This window comes from Monodelphis domestica, chromosome 2, assembly GCF_027887165.1.
Source record: "Monodelphis domestica isolate mMonDom1 chromosome 2, mMonDom1.pri, whole genome shotgun sequence".
In the NCBI taxonomy this organism is placed as follows: domain Eukaryota; kingdom Metazoa; phylum Chordata; class Mammalia; order Didelphimorphia; family Didelphidae; genus Monodelphis; species Monodelphis domestica.
The window spans coordinates 380,902,956-380,921,235 of NC_077228.1; positions in this window are offsets into that span (position 1 = coordinate 380,902,956).

The following is an 18,280-nucleotide window of genomic DNA, read 5'->3' on the forward strand; positions in this document are numbered from 1 at the left end:
GGAAATATACACATGGGAATATGTTCTATGCATTTTATACAGTGTGTATATGATATATAATTATATATTAAATATACATAAACATACACATGCTACATGTAATATATAACTATATCAACATGCCTATACACACATACACATAATGAATGTGTGTTAGATGGAAACTGGGTGGTACAGCAGATAAAATGCCACGCCTGGAGTCAGGAAGACTCATCTTCCTGCATACAAATCTGGCCTCAGACACTAACTATGTGACCTTGGGCAAGTCACTTAACCCTGTTTGCCTCACTTTCCTGCTCCGTGTGACTGTGCTAAGCCTTGAGGATATAAATAAATTGAGCTGGAGAAGGAAATGGCGAATCACTGCAGTATCTTTGCCAAGAAAAGCCAAACGGGGTCATTCCGACACAACTGAAAATGACTGAACGATGAAAGAGTGTGTGTACACACACGTGTATATATTTACATATGTGAATAGATCGATATATACACACATGTGGATGTATACCTATATATTCTTCAAGGAAAACTCTGTGTGCTAATAATTTATTGAATGCCAGCACTGCAAGACGAGCCTGATTAGATAATCTGGGGAACAGTCTGCGAGCACCTCCAGTGCAGAAGACAGGTGCCCCGGACAAGATTCAAGTAGTCTGGATTCAAAACAAAACACAAAAAATCCGGCAGCTGCCGCTTTGAAGTGGGAAGCAGCCAAACAGGTGGCCACGGGGCTGCCACCACTTCCGGCTCCTGAGGTGGCAGCAGTTACAAACCACAGCGGAGCGAGGCAGAGTGAGACAAAGGACGCAGGACTCTATGGGGGTTACCAGCAGAGCTGGTTTGCTGATTGTCACAGGGTAAAGGGGAAGTCTGTTTTCAGGTAAAGAGCCCCTCCCACATGAGCATCCTTCGTCTCCGACCCGGGATCCCGACGCTCAGGAGAGCCCCAGTAAAATAACAGCTAGCATTTATGTGGGGCTTGAAGCTTTACACAGTGCTTTAGGAATTTGGTCTCATTTATCCCCACAATAACCCTGGGGGTGGGGTGGGGGAGATTATATTATTAAAGATATTATAATTGAATTATTGTATATTATTGTATATAAAGTATACAACATCAAAGTTAATTCTATATTATTATAATATATTGCATAATTAGACAACAGAATATATGATCAATGATTAATAAATGAATATCAATACACTATAAAATTGTGCCTAATAAATATCTAATAATATACATAAATTACATATTATTGTATTATTGTACATAAAATTATTATATTATTTAAAATATTGAATCTGAAGCAGAGAAAGAGTAAGCAACTTGCCCAGGGTTGTATAAGAGCTTATATTTTAATGGAGAAAATGAGAAGGAGATGAAAAAAGTTGGGGAAAAAGAAAAGTAGCCATAGGGGCATGATTGAGGAGCTGTAACGGGATAAGAAACGAAGACATGACTGCCCTGGGAGAGCTCCTTAAAAAGAGAAGCCATCACCAGAGGGAGAAATTAAAGGTACTTCTGAGGTGTGGCATTTTATAGCCTTGTTCCTGACTGGAATAAGAGAGACTCTGTCATGGACAAGAAGATTATTTTGAAATTAATAATAAAAAGAATAAAGAATAATAATAAAGGAAGAAAAATATGCGGGAGAGTGTATGGGACTCACTTGTTTAGTCATTTTTCAGTTGTTGCTGACTCTTTGTGACCTTATTTGAGATTTTCCTGGCAGATACTGGAGTGGTTTACCACATTTCACAGATGAGGAAACTGAGGCAAAGTTAAGAAATTTGCCCAAGGTCACAAGCCAATAAGTGGGAGGCTGAATTTGAACTCATGAAAATGAGTTCCTGAGTCCAGGCCCAGCATTATATCCGCTGTGCCACCTAGCATGCCCCCACAGCACTCAGTTAATATTGAAATGAAAGCTAACCCATAATGCAGTTACTCATGGGAGGGGAAGGAAGCTACAAAGCCCTTCTCTGGTTGCCTTCACAGGGTTCAGGAAGTATATTGCACATTTTTCATTTCTATTACACGATAGTATGTGAAAATGTTCTCTGGAATTTTATATTACAAATATATAATGAGTGCATTGCTAGACTATCTCTTATTTTTAAAAATGTTCTCATAGAAACTGAGAAAATAACTTTAGAGTGGAGGTTATAATTTCTTGATCACATAGCCCCAGATCCCAGAGATATTGTAAGAAAAAGCAATATTTCTTTCTGGCCTTCCCCACAGATCCTATTTTTTTTTTCTTTTTTTAAACCCTTACTCCCATCTTGGAGTCAATACTCTGCATTGGTTCCAAGGCAGAAGAGTGGTAAGGGCTAAGCAATTGGGGTCAAGTGACTTGCCCAGGGTCACACAACTGGGAAGTGTCTGAGGTCAAATTTGAACCCAGGACCTCCTATCTCTATGCCTGACTCTCAATCCACTGAGCTACCTAGCTGCCCCCCACAGACTCTATTTCTGTAGCATATGTAAGTTCAGTTTTAGTAGATTACATAATTTGGGGGTCAACAACCCCTATCATAACCAATTATGTACTGTAGTTATTTGTATATGTATCAACTCTCCCCTACTAGATTGTAAATTCCCGAAGGGCAAGATTCCATGTTTTGTACCTTAGAATTGTGGTATTAGAGCTGGAAGGAATCGTAGAGGTCTTTGGAGCTTAACTCATTCATTTCAAAAGTGAGGAAACTGAGGCCAGGGTATAACTTGTCCAGAGACCTCCTAGGCAAAAGGTAGAAAGAAAACTCCAACACAGGTCTTTGGAACCAAGGCTAGGGCTCTCTCCACTCCAGCCCGCCTTCTCCTTTCCTACAGGCTATGGCTATCCTGTCCATGAAATATAAATGTTTGACGAATGTTAAATAAATATATGAACCTGGAGAAGGGATTTTAGGGAATGCTGACATGACACACATTTTTCTGAGTACAATTCAGGACATGGTCCAATTCTACAACTATTAAACGAATTGCATGAACACTCTAGATGATCCCATTAGGAACAGAAGTAAACAGTGTCAAAAAGTAATCAGCTTTGGCTTCTTCCTGATGCCAGAAGGCTCATTGCTGAAGACCATGATGGTGAGGTGAGGAAAGGCAGGAAGCTGACCAGACCTGCAACTGACAGATGGTTGAACCATAGCCTCAACAGAGAAACTCAATAGGTCCACATATATTTCATAAGAGTCCCTGAATATGTATGTACATGGCTGTCTTGGTCAAAAGAAGATTACTCTGTAAATCTGAAGTACTATTTGTAAAGAATATAGAGAAAAAGGCAGTGGCTTCTAAAGGGTTGATCTTTTTTTTTTTTTTTGCATACAAAGGAAAAGGTAGAAAAGGGACAACACTATATTTCTTTTATATCTTTTATAGAATGAAAGACTCTCAGGATTGAAACAAATCTCAGAGGTCATCTAGCTTGCTTTATATCTTAGCAAAAATGCTCTAAAATCCTCTCCCAGTGGTCAACTAGTTTCCCCTTAAAGGGTGGGAACTTTTTGATTATCATATCATTTTTTCCTTTGATAATCTTTTATTTTCCCCTAATTACATGCAAAATAATTTTTTAGTATTCTTTTTAAAAATTTTGAGATCTGAATTTTTTTCTCTTTCCCCAGCTCTTCCAAGATAGTAAGCCAGCTGATACAGATTTTATATGTGTAATCATGTATAACATTTCCCCATAATTAATCCTTTCATGGAAAAAAACTTGAACAAAAAAAGGGAAGAAAGTGAAATATAGTTTGGTCTTGATTCAGACTTCATCAATTCTTTCTCTGAATAGCATTTTTCATCATGAGTCCTTTGGGATTGTCTTTTGATTGTCTGTTGCTGGAAATAGATAGGCTATTCATAGTTATTTCCCATACAATATTATTGTTACTGTGTACAATATTCTCTTGGTTCTACTTACTTTACTCTGCGTCAGTTTGTGTGAGATTTGCCAGGGTTGTCTGAAATCCCTCTGCTCATCATTTCTTGTAGCATGATGGTATTCTATTACAATCATATCCAATTGATGGGTATCCCCTCTCTTTCCAATTCTTTGCCACCCCAAAACAGCTTCTTTATCCTATCTTTTTTATTATGCCAATAAAAGAACTTGATGGAGAAATGTTTGTATGCTCATTTATGAGGTTTGAAATATAATGTACTTTCAAGTTCTTTTTTTCCAAAGACCATCACAATATTCACTTAAATTCTTTGTTTAAATGGAGCAGGGATTCAAATCAAATAAATCAGAAATAGTATTATTTTTCTATTTCTACTACAGATTTTTACCCCTAAATCTCAAAGCATTGTAGGTAGCTAATAACAAGGCCATTGTAGAGATGGGTACTATTAACTCACATAGAGGTTAAGAGGTCAAATGTATGGAAGGTTAGGAAAGAAAAATAGAGGATAATAGATTATTTTTATTCATGATTATTTTATTTTCTCAGTAATATTTCCCCCAATTATAAGTAGAATCAATTTTTAACATTTGTTTTCTCACATTTTGAGTTCTGAAGTTCCAAAGTCTTTCCTTCCTTCCCTCTCTCCCCTTCATCTTCCCTGAGATGATAAGCCATTAAATATCAGCTATACATTTTTATTTTTTTAAAACAACCCCAATATGAAATGTAATAACAGCAAATATTTCAAGTAGAAGATTAGTTAGTAGTCTTTTTTTTCCAGAAAAAAATCCTTACCTTCTGTCTTAGAATCGGTCCTAAGGCTTCTGAAGAGTTGTGAGGACTAGGCTTGTGTGGTTAAGTGACTTACCCAGGGTCACAATAGTTAGGAGTATCTAAGGTCATATTTGAACCCAGGGCCCAGGCAAGTTCTTTATCCACTCAGCCATCTAGCTACCCCTCGTTAGCAATTCCTATTGTACAATGTCTAATATAGTGCCTTACACATAGTAGACAAATATCTACTAATTGAATGTATTTCCTTTAAATTCATACAAGTATGATGATCTTAGGATAATAGATTTAGAGTTGGAAGAAATCTTAGAGGTCCTATGATAAAGCCTACCCTTACAGATGAGGAAACTGAGGCTATGAGATGATGTGACTTGCCTAAAGTCAAAAAGTAAGTGGTATAGCTAGGATTTGAACCCAGATTTTCTGACTTTAAATCCAAATATTTTATCCATTATGCCAGGATTCTTAACTTGGAGTCTTGTGAACTTTAAAAAAATAAACATTTTGATAATCATATTTTAATATAATTGCTTTTATTTGCAATCTTACATATCATACTTATGCATTAAAAAACATCAAGGGGTCCATAGGCTTCTCTGGACTGCCAAAAGGGTTCACATTGTACCAAAAGGTTAAGATTCCCAGCATTGTGCCAATCTTTAAGAACATATTTAAAGTCTAAGAAATTACTGCTTGTTTCTTTTAGCAAAAAGAAGTATTTAGCATTAACTGTAGAACACCACAGTCCATTCACTGATGGTATTCTCTTGGATAGGAACCCATGGGAATGTTTGTTGAGCCTCTTATAACCAGTTGGTACATTTAGATGAGAGATTAGATACAGCTTGGGAATCCTGATATCAAAATCACTTCAGATGTGAGTAGACATTTCTACTACTATGTTTTTGCTTGGGGGTATTTGACAAATGTCATTTTCCTGAAAGGTTAAGGAAACTTATGGAAAATATGTCTCTAGGACAAAGAATTTGACTCCAAGTTGATCATTTAAGTGAAGAAGCAGATTTTCAGTAAATAATTGTACTAGGGAAATAGGACGAATATGGGTTTGCCTCTGCCATTATATTCCAGCAAACATAGTCCCATTACTTTTAAATGTAACTTACAAATAAGTAGTCCATTATTTCTAGCTGATTCTGATGTCTTTGAAATGAATTGCTTACTGAATTGATTGCACCTGTCCCTTTGAAAGTGGACAGAAGAGGGCAGGCAGCTAGATGGCTCAGTGGATTGAGGGCCAGGCCTAGAGACTGGAGGTCCTGGGTTCAAATCTAGTCTCAGCTACTTACTAGCTGTGTGACCCTGGGCAAGTCACTTAACCCCCATTGCTTAGATGCCTTGGAATCAATATGTAGTCTTGATTCTAGGACAAGAAGGTAAGGGCTTTAAAAAAAATAATTAGTTAAAAAAAGAAAGGATGGGACTTTCAGATATAATCCTCTTCTGGAGGATTATATGGAATATATGGAAATTTTGCTAATTGCATTTGATGCTTGTTTAGAATTGTAAAAAATTAAAATAAAAAAGGAATAAAGGAATTGGGCACAGAAATAAAGGGTATGTGATTTGGAGAGCTAAACAGCATTGTGAGTAGGGATATATATTTACACACATATGTGTATGCATGTAAGCATATATATATACACACATACATAAATAAAACTTGTCCTTTGACTCATCTCGAAATCACCGTCAGTACTCTGTCATGAATTATACTATTTAAATACAAAAGTTCGGGGGTCTCCTCAAGCTTATTTGAAACAGAACACATGTTGCATCTGTTCTTTGTGAATGTTGACTATTTGGCATGGAACTGGGATCTTTTTTCTTTGGCATGATATGATCTCAAAGATTCATTTAATCAAAACATCCATTTTCTTTTCCATTTTGCAGCTTGGGGAGCTGGTCAGTTTCCTGCACTGATTCTCCTCTGCAATGGCTCCAGGAGGCTCAGTTCCCGGACCCTGTGTGTGCACGAGGGCAGGTGTGGGTGCGCATGTGGGGATGAACAGCCAGGAGTCCTAACGGCCACTACGAATTTCAAGACGCATTTTGCCTAGCTGGAAGGGGATAATCATTAAAGTTTCATAAGAAACTGAACTTTCTCAGGGTAGTCTGCGAAGAGAAGAGGAAGTCTGTACCAAAAACTGCTGCTTAAAAGGCAGTTTCTTATTTCTTTTTAAAAGCACTTCATATGAGCAAAGACTTTCCTATTAGTTAAAGTGGATAGATGGCATAAATACCATGGTTTAGGGGCAGCAGCAACACCCTGTTCCCTTCTTCCTTGCTTTCTTCCTTCTTTGATTGCCCACATATCCACTAAACTGCTTAATGAGATGGGTATGTTGAGAGCTTGACAAGAGAGAAAGCAGAGCCATTGAGTTTGGTTTTGTTTCCATTTTCTCTGCCAAGGAGAATGACCTTTGGACTGGAAAGAACAGAATAAAATTGCCTAAAAGGGAGATGAAATCCAACATAAGTAAAGAGATTTTAAGAACTTGTAGTTTCCTTTGATGAATCCAAATCATTTGACTCAGATGAACGACCTGTTCAGCTACTGCAAGATCTGTGCAATTGCTGAACCTCTGTCAACGATCATTTGAAAGTTCATGGAGAACAGGAGAGGCCTCCCAGAAGAGAAGAAGGTTGACTATTATTTCAATTTTAAAAAAAGGCAAAAGAATGGAATCTGCAAATGATAAGCTAGCATACTCGATTTTGATTCCTGGAAAAATTCTAAGTGATATTATTTTTTTTAAACCCTTACCTTCCATCTTGGAATCAATACTGTGTATTGGTTCCAAGGCAGAAGAGTGGTAAGGGCTGGGCAATGGGGACCAAGTGACTTGCCTAGGGTCCAGCTAGAAAGTGTCTGAAGCCAGCCTTGAACCTAGGACCTCCCCTCTCTAGGCCTGGCTCTCAATCCACTGAGCTACGCAGCTGCCCCCTAAGTGATATTATTAAAAAGATGGTTGGCAAACATCTACATAAGAGATGACCACAAAGAATGAGCATGGATTGATTAAGAACAAGCCGCACCAGATTAAACTCAATTCCCCAAGCAGATCAGGGGAATGCTGAAAAAAGTTGACTTACATCTTAGCAAAGCATTTGACAAAGTAACTCATGATAATATTTTTAGCGGGGATGGGGTGGGAATGAAGAGATGAGCATAAAATTAGATCGATTTGAAACTGGTTGAATTGCCATGCCAAATTTGGTAGCAGGAGTGACATATGCTATGAATTTAAGCTTGACCCTGTGCTGTTTAACATTCATCAATAACTTAAAGCAGAGATGACAGCCCTCATTCTCACCATGAATGGGCTACTACTGAGGTGGTGAAGAGTCTTCTGATTGGCTAAGAAACCAAAACTGAGGAATCTCCCCAAAAGATACATTCAGAAAACCTCTCTTCTCAGATGACATTGGAGTGAAGAGGGCAGCAGGTTCATGCACAGCACATTCATTTGTCTCTTCGTGTTTGCTTGCCCCTTACCTTGGGCGAATGAATATCTGAAAACTGAATGGATCAGGTTTTAACCGTATCAGCTTCAAGAATCAGAAGAGCCATGCATGGTCCCCCTCAGCTAGTGGAATCAGTAGGAGTTACCCGAGTTGGTAATAGCACTTAATAGCACTAAAAACTGAATCTAGGGAGGAACAAGCTGTTTGATTCAGCCCCAAAGAGGACCAAGCTGATAGGGGAGACATCACATCCTGTAAGGAATCAGCCCAGTTGAACAAAGAAAGTGGCTACTCCTCTACCATGCCATACTAAGAAGTGAACTTGGCTGGGATTCTGGGAAGGAAGGAAGGAAGGAAGGAAGGAAGGAAGGAAGGAAGGAAGGAAGGAAGGAAGGAAGGAAGGAAGGAAGGAAGGAAGGAAGGAAGGAAGGAAGGAAGGAAGGAAGGAAGGAAGGAAGGAAGGAAGGAAGGAAGGAAAAAGAAATACTATTCCTAGGGTTTTTTTTAACATTTTAGCATCCCTTACCCCTCCCAAGGCTTCTTTGAATCCATGGCTTTTCAGAAAATGACTGTTACACTGGTTTTCAGATTTAAATAAAAAGAGATAGAACTTATATATTAAATCAATTGACAACACATGCACATGCACACACACCAGTCGTAAATTCACAGATGACCAGCAAGTGGCAACCCAGAGGTAACATCAATCCATCAGTCAATCAACTCCACAATGAGTCATATGTGAGCAGAAGGTTGCTCCCCAGAACTCTCCAGAGCATGGCCATTTGGAAGGGACCCAGTCAGGGAATACCTATACATACTCCAAGGACTGGTAACTGAGCACTGTCAGGGAACAGTCTGACTGAATAGATATCAAATATATATATATGCATAAATTGATCTCTATATACTATATCTATATATGTACATATGTTGATATATCTATAGGCATATACACATAAGGATATATTTATAGATATATGCATCTATTGATAGATCTATCTTTAGAGATAGATGTATACATTTAGGGTTTTTTTTTTTAAACCTTTATCTTCTGTCTTGGAGTCAATACTCTATTAGTTCCAAGGAAGAAGAGTGGTAAGGGCAAGGCAATGGCTGTTAAGTGACTTGCCCAGGGTCACACAGCTGGGAAGTGTCGGAGGCCAGATTTGAACCTAGGGCCTCCTGTCTTTAGGCCTGGTTCTCAATCCACTGAGCTACCCAGCTGCCCCCTACATTTAGGTTTTAATATACATGTTGATTCCTCTCAATAGAATGCAAACTCTGAGTAAAGGGACCATTTCATTATTGCTTTGTAACCCCAGCATTTATTTCTTCATAAACCATAATAGATATTTAATAAATTTTTAATTGAACAAAGGAATCATTGTAGTTATTCTTCTATGAATCTTCACTTTTCTTATTTTTCATGTGCCGTGTCCAGAAAAGCACACCGTATTCCAGACAGCCATATCATGGGTTTGTTCCGGGCAAGGAGAATGCCCACCAACCTCCTCCTCCCTGACCCTGCCCAATCCTCCAGCTTGCCCTATCTCTGACTTTCTAGGGTTAGAGAGAATAGAGAGGGATCTGCATTTATCTATTTTATTAATTTACCTGCCTCTAGCTACCAGCCATGGGGAAAAGGCTTGCAGTGAACATTTCCCTCCTCCAAGAAATAAAGTATTTCATATTTATATTCTCTTCTCTCATCCCTTCAATGTTCATAGGCATTACTCCTCCCTTCCTTTCCCTGAATGTCACTCAAACAATGATCCAGAATTTCCTGCCTCTGATTGTTTACCCTAATAATGATATCACTGACATAATCTTGCACATGCTTAGTTCAGGCTTTGGGAAGTAGATTCCTTTGTCATTTTGTCAACACAGCACTATATTGCCTTTCAGTTGTCCATTGGTTATCTTGAGCAGTCCCAGACAGTTGGGCATTCCTTTGGGTTTTTGAAGAATAGCCTATTTCCTGTAACTCACCCTTAATAATTCTTTCCCAGAAATCTGCATGAAAGTGAAATGGGTTGCTTTTATAAGTAGTTGATTCTCCTTCAATAGATGTCAAGTACAAGAGAGATGACAATTTGCTAGGGATGTTGGAGAAGGAATTCTTGTTTAAGTTCAAGTTGGACTAGAAGAACTTGAAGGCCTCACCTAACTTGGATTCTGGAATTCTGGAGATAAAATGCTTGCAAAATATAATAAGGATAGAGAATTCTAAAGATGAGGCACAGCTAGCAGGATTAAATTCTAAAATTCGAGGGGGCCTGGACCAGATGCCATCTCTTGTCTCTCTCCATTTCCAGTATTGTTAAGTACTGTCTTTAATGAATGGATCAAATTGAGTTTCTACCAGAATCAGGAGTTGGCACCTCATCTGGTAACCTCAACGAAGTGTAGGCACTCCATCTCTAATTTCTGTCCAATAGACTTCTTAAATTGTGCCTTCTTTCTTCTCTTTTATTCCTCTTCTATATTTTGCCCTGATTCTTTTCTGGAATATTTCCCTTCTTCCTTTGCCCCTCCTACCCAATCTGGAAACCTTAAGTTTCTTGGGTAATTAGGCTTTTTCTGTCTGTGACCTCAAGGTAGAACCCCAATCAAGCCTACCTGAGTAAATCCCCTTCTATCTAAGCTAAGATGACCTCAAGTGCCTCAGGTTTTGTTTTTGGTTTTTTGGTTTTTGGCAAGATCATATGTTTAGAAATGGAAGAGACTTTTTTCAGATCCTTTAATCTTGTTAAAGGGATTTTCTTAATCTCTCCTTCTGTCTCTTTAAGAGGCAGAAGAGAAGTATTTCTAGGTGTAGCAGAACTGAGAGGAGTCTGTGTGCCAGAGTTGAAGATTCCATTACCAGGGAGATGAGGGGGGATATATAAGGAAGGAATGAGTTGGCAATTAGAGGGCTTTTGCCTCTGCATCTCTTAAGAGCAAGAGGTCAGTCTCAGTCTCTGTTACTGGCAATTTTGCTACTGACAGTTGAAGGATAAAACCTTATTTAAGGAGTTCATGGGTGATGAATGTCTGTTTAATTAGGAAGATAGGTAGTTAGTAAATAGGTTAGATAGGTCTGGTCTGTCCAGGCAAGAAGCCCCTGTCCTTGAAGACAGAGTAGGCTTTTTAGAAATTTTAGTATTAGGAATTTAGTTACAGTCATAGGGTATTAGAATAATAATCTCTTTCCTTTTTTCTATTTTTTTATCTGTACTTCTCAAATTAAACTAAGTGTTTTATCAAACTGTTCTCATTTTTGTCAAACTCCTACCATTTAGCCCTTATAAACCAAACCTCTTATTTTAAAACTGAGGAAACTGAAACCCCAAGATGTTAACAGACTTGCCCAAAGAAAGTCACATAAGTGGCAGAGCCAAGGTTTGACCCCAATAGTATTGCAATAGAGAGATGGCTTTAATGTCTAAAGATATGAGTTTAAATCTTGTCCCTGATACTATGTGACCGTGGGAAAATTAGATTAGTGTAGTGAATAGAGTACTGTTCTTATAATCACGGTTTTCATTCTGTTTTGGATACTTAACAGTTGTATGCCACTGGGGAAGATACTTAATCTTCTATCAGAAAACCCAAGTCTTCTCATTTATAAGCGGGATAATAATAGTACCTATCTCACATAGGGTTGTTGTTATAAGAATCAAATGAGAGTCTATAAGTGCTTTTTAAACCTTAAAGTACTATACAGATGTTAACTAGTAGTAGTAGCAGCAGCAGCAGCAGCAGCAGTAGTAGTAGTAGTAGTAGTAGTAGCATTATTTTTTTAAACCCTTACATTCTGTTTTAGAATCAATACTGCATATTGGTTCCAAGGCAGAAAAACAGGCAATGGGGGTTAAGTGACTTAGCATTATTTTTAAAATAAATTCATTATTACATTAAAATTCTCAGGTATATCCCTCCCTCTTTCTCCTCTCTTCACTAGAAAAGGCATCATTTATATAAAAAGATATAGGTACATATAAAATTATGTCTTTCTTGTTTCTATGTATCCATTCTTTCTTTGGAGATGGACACATAAATCATTCTTCAAACAATTTTCTGTTGCTGTATATAATATTCTCTTGGTTCTGCTCCTGTCACTCTTCATAATTTCATTATTTAGCTTTGTCTGGATCTCAGTTTCCTCATCTGTAAATTAATGGGTTGGATTAATGGATGGCCTTTAAGGCCTCTGCTAGATCTAAATCTTTGATCCTATAGTTTTAAATTCAGTACTTGATCAGATTGACTCCAGTGTCTATATTGCAACATAACTGATGTTCAATCAACGAACTTGTACTGATTCCCCAATGTGTGCTTTGCACTAAAATTGAGATAAACAACAAATAGTCCTCAAAGAGTTTACAATCTACATCAGGAGACAAGAGCCTTGGGGGGTAAATTCTATCTACACCCTAGCAGAGAAAAATTATGGGCTAAATTCTGCCATGCTAACTATTGTTAGAAGAGGTCAGAGAAGGAAAGCACACAAACAAACCCAGTGCGGGTAAAATAATTAAGTGAAGACTTCAGGGTGGGCACAGGCTTGAATTGGACCTCGAAGGTTAAGTAGGATTTAAGGAAGGTAAGGCTATTTCAAGAAAGGTAATAAGGAATTTATATTCTCTACAGAATAAGCTAGATAAGCAATTGCTTTAAAGCTGTTGGAAATCTGGAAAACCTTTGGTTTTTCTGGCTAATATTCCTCTGTCCAACATTTAATGTCACCTTCATGCCTCTCCTCCCCTGCCTGGTAGCCCTGTCTCCTTCTACCTTGCTGCTTCTTTTATTTTTGGAAACACAACTGGGTAGAAACACTTAGTTTCCTAGTTGATGGCCTGTAATCTCAGGAGCAGAAACATAGTCAGACATACCTAAACTGGCCTCTCTCTCCTCACCCTCTAAAATGCTTAGAATAGGGGGCAGCTGAATGGTTCAGTACATTGAGAGTCAGTTCCAGGAATCTTGTGTTCAAATATAGCCTCAGATACTTCCTACCTGATTGACCCTGGGCAAGTCACTTGACCCCCGTTGCCTAGCCCTTACTGCTCTTCTACCTTGGAGCCAATGGGAAGTAGTGATTCTAAGGTGAAAGGTAAGGGTTTAAAAAATAACAATAAGACGCTTGGAACAGCCCTGATATTGAAGAGGAGATGACCGCCAGGGCCAGGTGAGCGAAGCAGACTCAGGGGTACCAGCCGATCATGGACTCCCTCCTCCTTCCATAGCCTAACGATCGTTGGGTTGCAGGATCTCGGGCTGAACCTTCCTAAATTCTGCTTTGAATACGTTCTCTTGGACCAACCCAGCCCCAGAATGAAGCAGGGGAATGGTCTCACCTAGCCTGAGGGCGCCCGGTTTAGCCCACGAGGGAGGGGGTTAAGAGAAGCTCTCTGTGTTTGCAGGTACAGCCCAGCTCCTGACTCTAGGGCGAAGCGCTCTGAGCCCCCTCACAACCTTCTCCTGCCTCCCATACCCGGGAATACCTTCCCTTCAGGATCCCCTGTTAGGCTGCTCCTCAAGTCTACAAGTAAAGGAGTCTGTTGCTGCGAATGCCTGACTCTTTCCCGGGTTCCTCGAGGGTTTCTGGAGGACTTTCAGAAGTGACCCGGTCTACCCCCTTTCACTGCCACCACCCACATTTATTTACCAGTGGTTCCCGGACTTCTTTTTAAACCCTTACCTTCCGTCTTGGAATTCTTACTATGTATTGGTTTCAAGGCAGAAGAGTGGTAAGGGCTAGGCAATGGGGGTTAAGTGATTTGTCCAGGGTCACACAGCTAGGAAGAGTCTGAGGCCAGATTTAAAACTAGGACCTTCCGTTTCTAGCTGGCTCTCAATCCACTGAGCCACCCATTGGTCCCTCTCTCTCATTTTCAAGATAAAGACACTGAGTATTAGAGAAGTAAATGGAGTGATCCAAGGCCATACAGCTAGGTCACACCACTGAAGCTTCTTTCTAAGACATTGTCACCCCCTTGCCATGAAAAACTACAAATGAGAGAATAGGAAGCAATTGGAAATTTCAAAGCCTTTTGCCCAATGATTGAAGCCTTTCCTTTCTTCCCTAGTGGTAAGCAGCAAGGAATAATTGGCATTCTTTGTTCTATGTGATCAATCAATTAACAAGTATTTAAGTACCTATTATGAGCCAGGCACTGTACTAGGTGCTGAGAATTGAAAGGGGGAAAACTCCTATTCTCTATTCAATGGAGAAAAAGAGAGTTTTCCCCCCTCCCACCTGGGAGCTCTGGGATTTCAGTGTTCTCAGCCCACTCTAGCTCCAGCACATAAACTGACCACCTGGAAAGAGTTTATAAGTAGAATGTCTAATTGCTAAAAGTCTTGGAATCCAGAGGCTTGCAGCTGGTTTCCAGAGGAAGTTCATATTCTCATACACCAGTTTGCCCTTTCACTCCCATGTCAAATTCCATTATACTCTAAATTATGTGGCTAAAGAACCTTGGAAAACAAAATCTATTTTTTTCATGAGCTTGTATGCAGAGCTCCAAACTGGGGTTTGGGGTTTACATTCTAATAACGGTGCTTTAAGGTTTGCAATGCATTTTACAAAAATTAACTTTTTTATCCTCACAACAATCTTGGAAGGTAGATGTGTTATATTCATTTGAGAGATGAAGAAGGATATGGAGGCAGACTGAAATCAAATGACTTGCCCAGAGCAACAAAACTAGGTGCTCCTCTTATCCCCATTTTACAGATGAGAAAACTGAAGCACACCAAGGTTAAGTGACTTATTCTGTCACATAACTAGTAAATATCTGAGGTTAGATTTGAAATTAGATCTTCCTGACTATGGGTTCAGTATCTGGTTCTTTTCTAGAACACAGACATTTAAAGTAGACAAATCTTCAATAAATTATGATGATATACTAACAAAACGAAAGGAACACAATCTAGTTTCACTTTTTTTTTTTTTAAAGAGGAGTAGATCACGGAAGTCTTAATCTAAATGACTGGTTTTCTAATCAACCTGATAAGATCACAGGGCACTGGTCTTTGAAACCCCCCTCCCCCCCCCCCAATCAAACACGAGATTACAGAGCTGGCATGGGCCACTGTATGTGGAGGTGTCTCATGGAACACTGGGATGCCTATTAATTGGCTGATTAAAAATCTGACATTCTTCCTTATAGCCTATACATGTGGGTTAATCTTATTATCTAGAGCCCTAGGCCTCTTAGAGATGTAATCTTGACTCTTTTCCTTGCACCTTCTTTTTAGAAAAAAATTTAAATAAATTTATCATTTAAAAATTTTTAACATTCATCTTTTAAAAATTAAGTTTCAAATGTTCTTCCTTTCCCACCTATGAAGGCAAGAAATGTTATTATATCAACGCTGCATGTGAATTCATGTAAAATGTATTCCTTAAATAGCCATGTTATTAAGAAAGAAAAATAAAGTGAAAAAATATGCTTTAATTTACACTCAGACTTCATTGATTCCCTCTCTGTAATGGATAGCATTTTTCATAAGTTCTTTGGAATTATCTTAGATCATTGTCTTGATCAGAGTAGCAAAGTCTTTTATACTTTATCATCCTTTCAATGTTGCTGTTCCTGTCTATATAATTGAAAATCTGTTACCCTAAAAAAGAACTACATTTTCCCAGGAGCCCACTGACTTCCAGTCATTATGCACTTCCTGTAGTCAGGGGATATTAGGCAGTGATGTTGAAGGTCCCAGCCTCTTTGGCTTGCTGGCAGAGATGGTGCTGGAAAGCATGGGAGATTTTGAATTGGCCAATTAGCCATGGGAACATGGTTTTCAATTTTGTATCCATTTTATTCCTTTATTTCTAATGATCTTAATAAATCTCCTAAAATATAATATTTTCATTGAGATTAATTTTAATTTTTACATGTCTACAATATTCTTATGGTTCTGCTGGCTTCACTTTACATATGTGTTCATATGTCTTCCCAGTTTTTTTCTGAAGCCATCCTGATCATCACTTCATAAAGCTCAATAGTATTCCATCACAAACATGTACCACAACTGTTTTTAGCCATTTCCCAAATGGTAGGATATCATCAATTTTCAATTCTTGGCCACCACAAAAAGAGTGGCTATAAATGTCCTTTTTTTGCCCCCCATCTCTTTGGGATATAGACCTAGTAGTGGTATTGCTGGATCAAAGGGTCTTCATAGTTTGAAAGCTATTTGGGCATAGTTTCCAATTATTTTCCAGAAATGGTTGGATCAGTGCATTAGTGTCCCAATTTTACCCCATCCCCTTCTACATGTATCATTTTTTTTCCCTTAATGATTGGTGTGAGATGATACCTTAAAGTTGTTTGTAATGTGCATTTCTTTAATAAATAGTGATTTTGAGTGCTTTTTATGATCATGGATTATCTTGATTTCTGATAACTATCTGTTCATATCTTTTGTCCATTTATCAACTGGGGGAATAATATGTATCTTGAAAAATTGGACTCATTTCTCTATATATTTGAGAAATTTTTAGCAGAAAAACTTGCTATAAATGTTTTTCTCCACTTTCCTGATTTCCCTCTAATCTTGTTTGCAATGGTTTTGTTTGTCTTGTACCTTTTTAAAAAAATTTTATTTATTTAATCAATTTAGAACATTTTTGTATGTATACTCTTATGCCGAGGGAACTTCCCCCTAATTCTGTCTGATTCCAGGAGAAGGCAATACAAAAAGAGCCATTGCATAGTGCCAAAAGAGCATTCAATCCCACATAGTTCAAATCACCACATCCCAAAGTTTACTCTGGTTTTCTGGTGCAGTATGTGGTCTGTGGAGGCATCTTCATAGTGCCTTCTCCAAACAGTTCAATTTCTGGATTCGGAGAGGTAGCAGGTTTATTAACCTAAAATTACTCTCAAAAAGAATTTAAACTTTGCAATTTAGAATAATTATATATTTCCTCCTGAAGAGGGTGTTGAAAAACACAGGGATCACTTAGGAATGCATGGCTGAGTTATGAGGTATATGAATCAATTGGTAAGAGAAATCAAAAACATAAAAAAAAAATCCAAATAAAAGAGAAAATAATTTGAGGATGAAATATAGACCATCTAAGTCTTATGTGTAAACATTTTAAGTAAAAGAAAATAAACTATAACAGGTCCTTGAATCAGGGCCCAATTCAAGTGATTTCTATCCCACAAGTCTGTAGGACAAAATGTAGTAATATTTCATTTACCCATTTGCAGCCAAGATTACAAGAAGTTGCTATACTATAAGAGAGAAAAAAGGACTGATAGGTAAGTGTCATTCCCTGGTCTGATTTTACCTTTACTCTCAGGGATAGGGGAGCCAGAATGGCCAATTGTTAGGTACTTTAATATTTTTCACAAGGGGTGTAGTTCAAGGAGTCCTGTGTCTTAATATACGTCAAGCACCGCAACCTTGAGTCTCACACTAGGTTCAAGTCCTTGCACTCTTTGCACAGAATGTCATCAATTCACTTAGGATTGCTTTGGTCTCTTGTTGATCTTGTGCCACATGTCACTGTATAATGGCTCTTTTGTTCCCTTCTCCTGGAATCAGACACACTCATTAATCAAAATCCCATAAATGTTTTTTAGACAATCAATGGAATAATTTTTATAGTCTAAAGCTTTTGGGAGTATGCAATGAAATCAGAGCAAATGTATTTTTAAACTTATATTACTGCAAAATCAAAAAAGTTAAAGAAAATCTTCTCAATACTGGTGACATGTGCTTCAAATACAAAACTAAAGATAAAAAATCTATAGCTTATAATCATTGACACACTATGTCAGTTAAGGAAAGGTAGAATACAAAGGTTTCTCACCAGAAATGAGGTCCATTTTCTCTTCAAATCTGGCCATGATCCACTGTGAGTGCAAGCAAATGATTTTCACAAAGTAACAGTTTTATAAAGAACAGTAGTTCAGCATGTAATGCACATTCAAAAAGTATCAAAATCCCCAAAGTTATAATAACCCAATGACAATAGCAAATAAACCCACTATCATATTTTACATGAGTCTACTATATGACATTTAAAGAAAGAAAAAAACCACCTTAGAAGCTAATGCATACTTGTCACAAGTTTTTC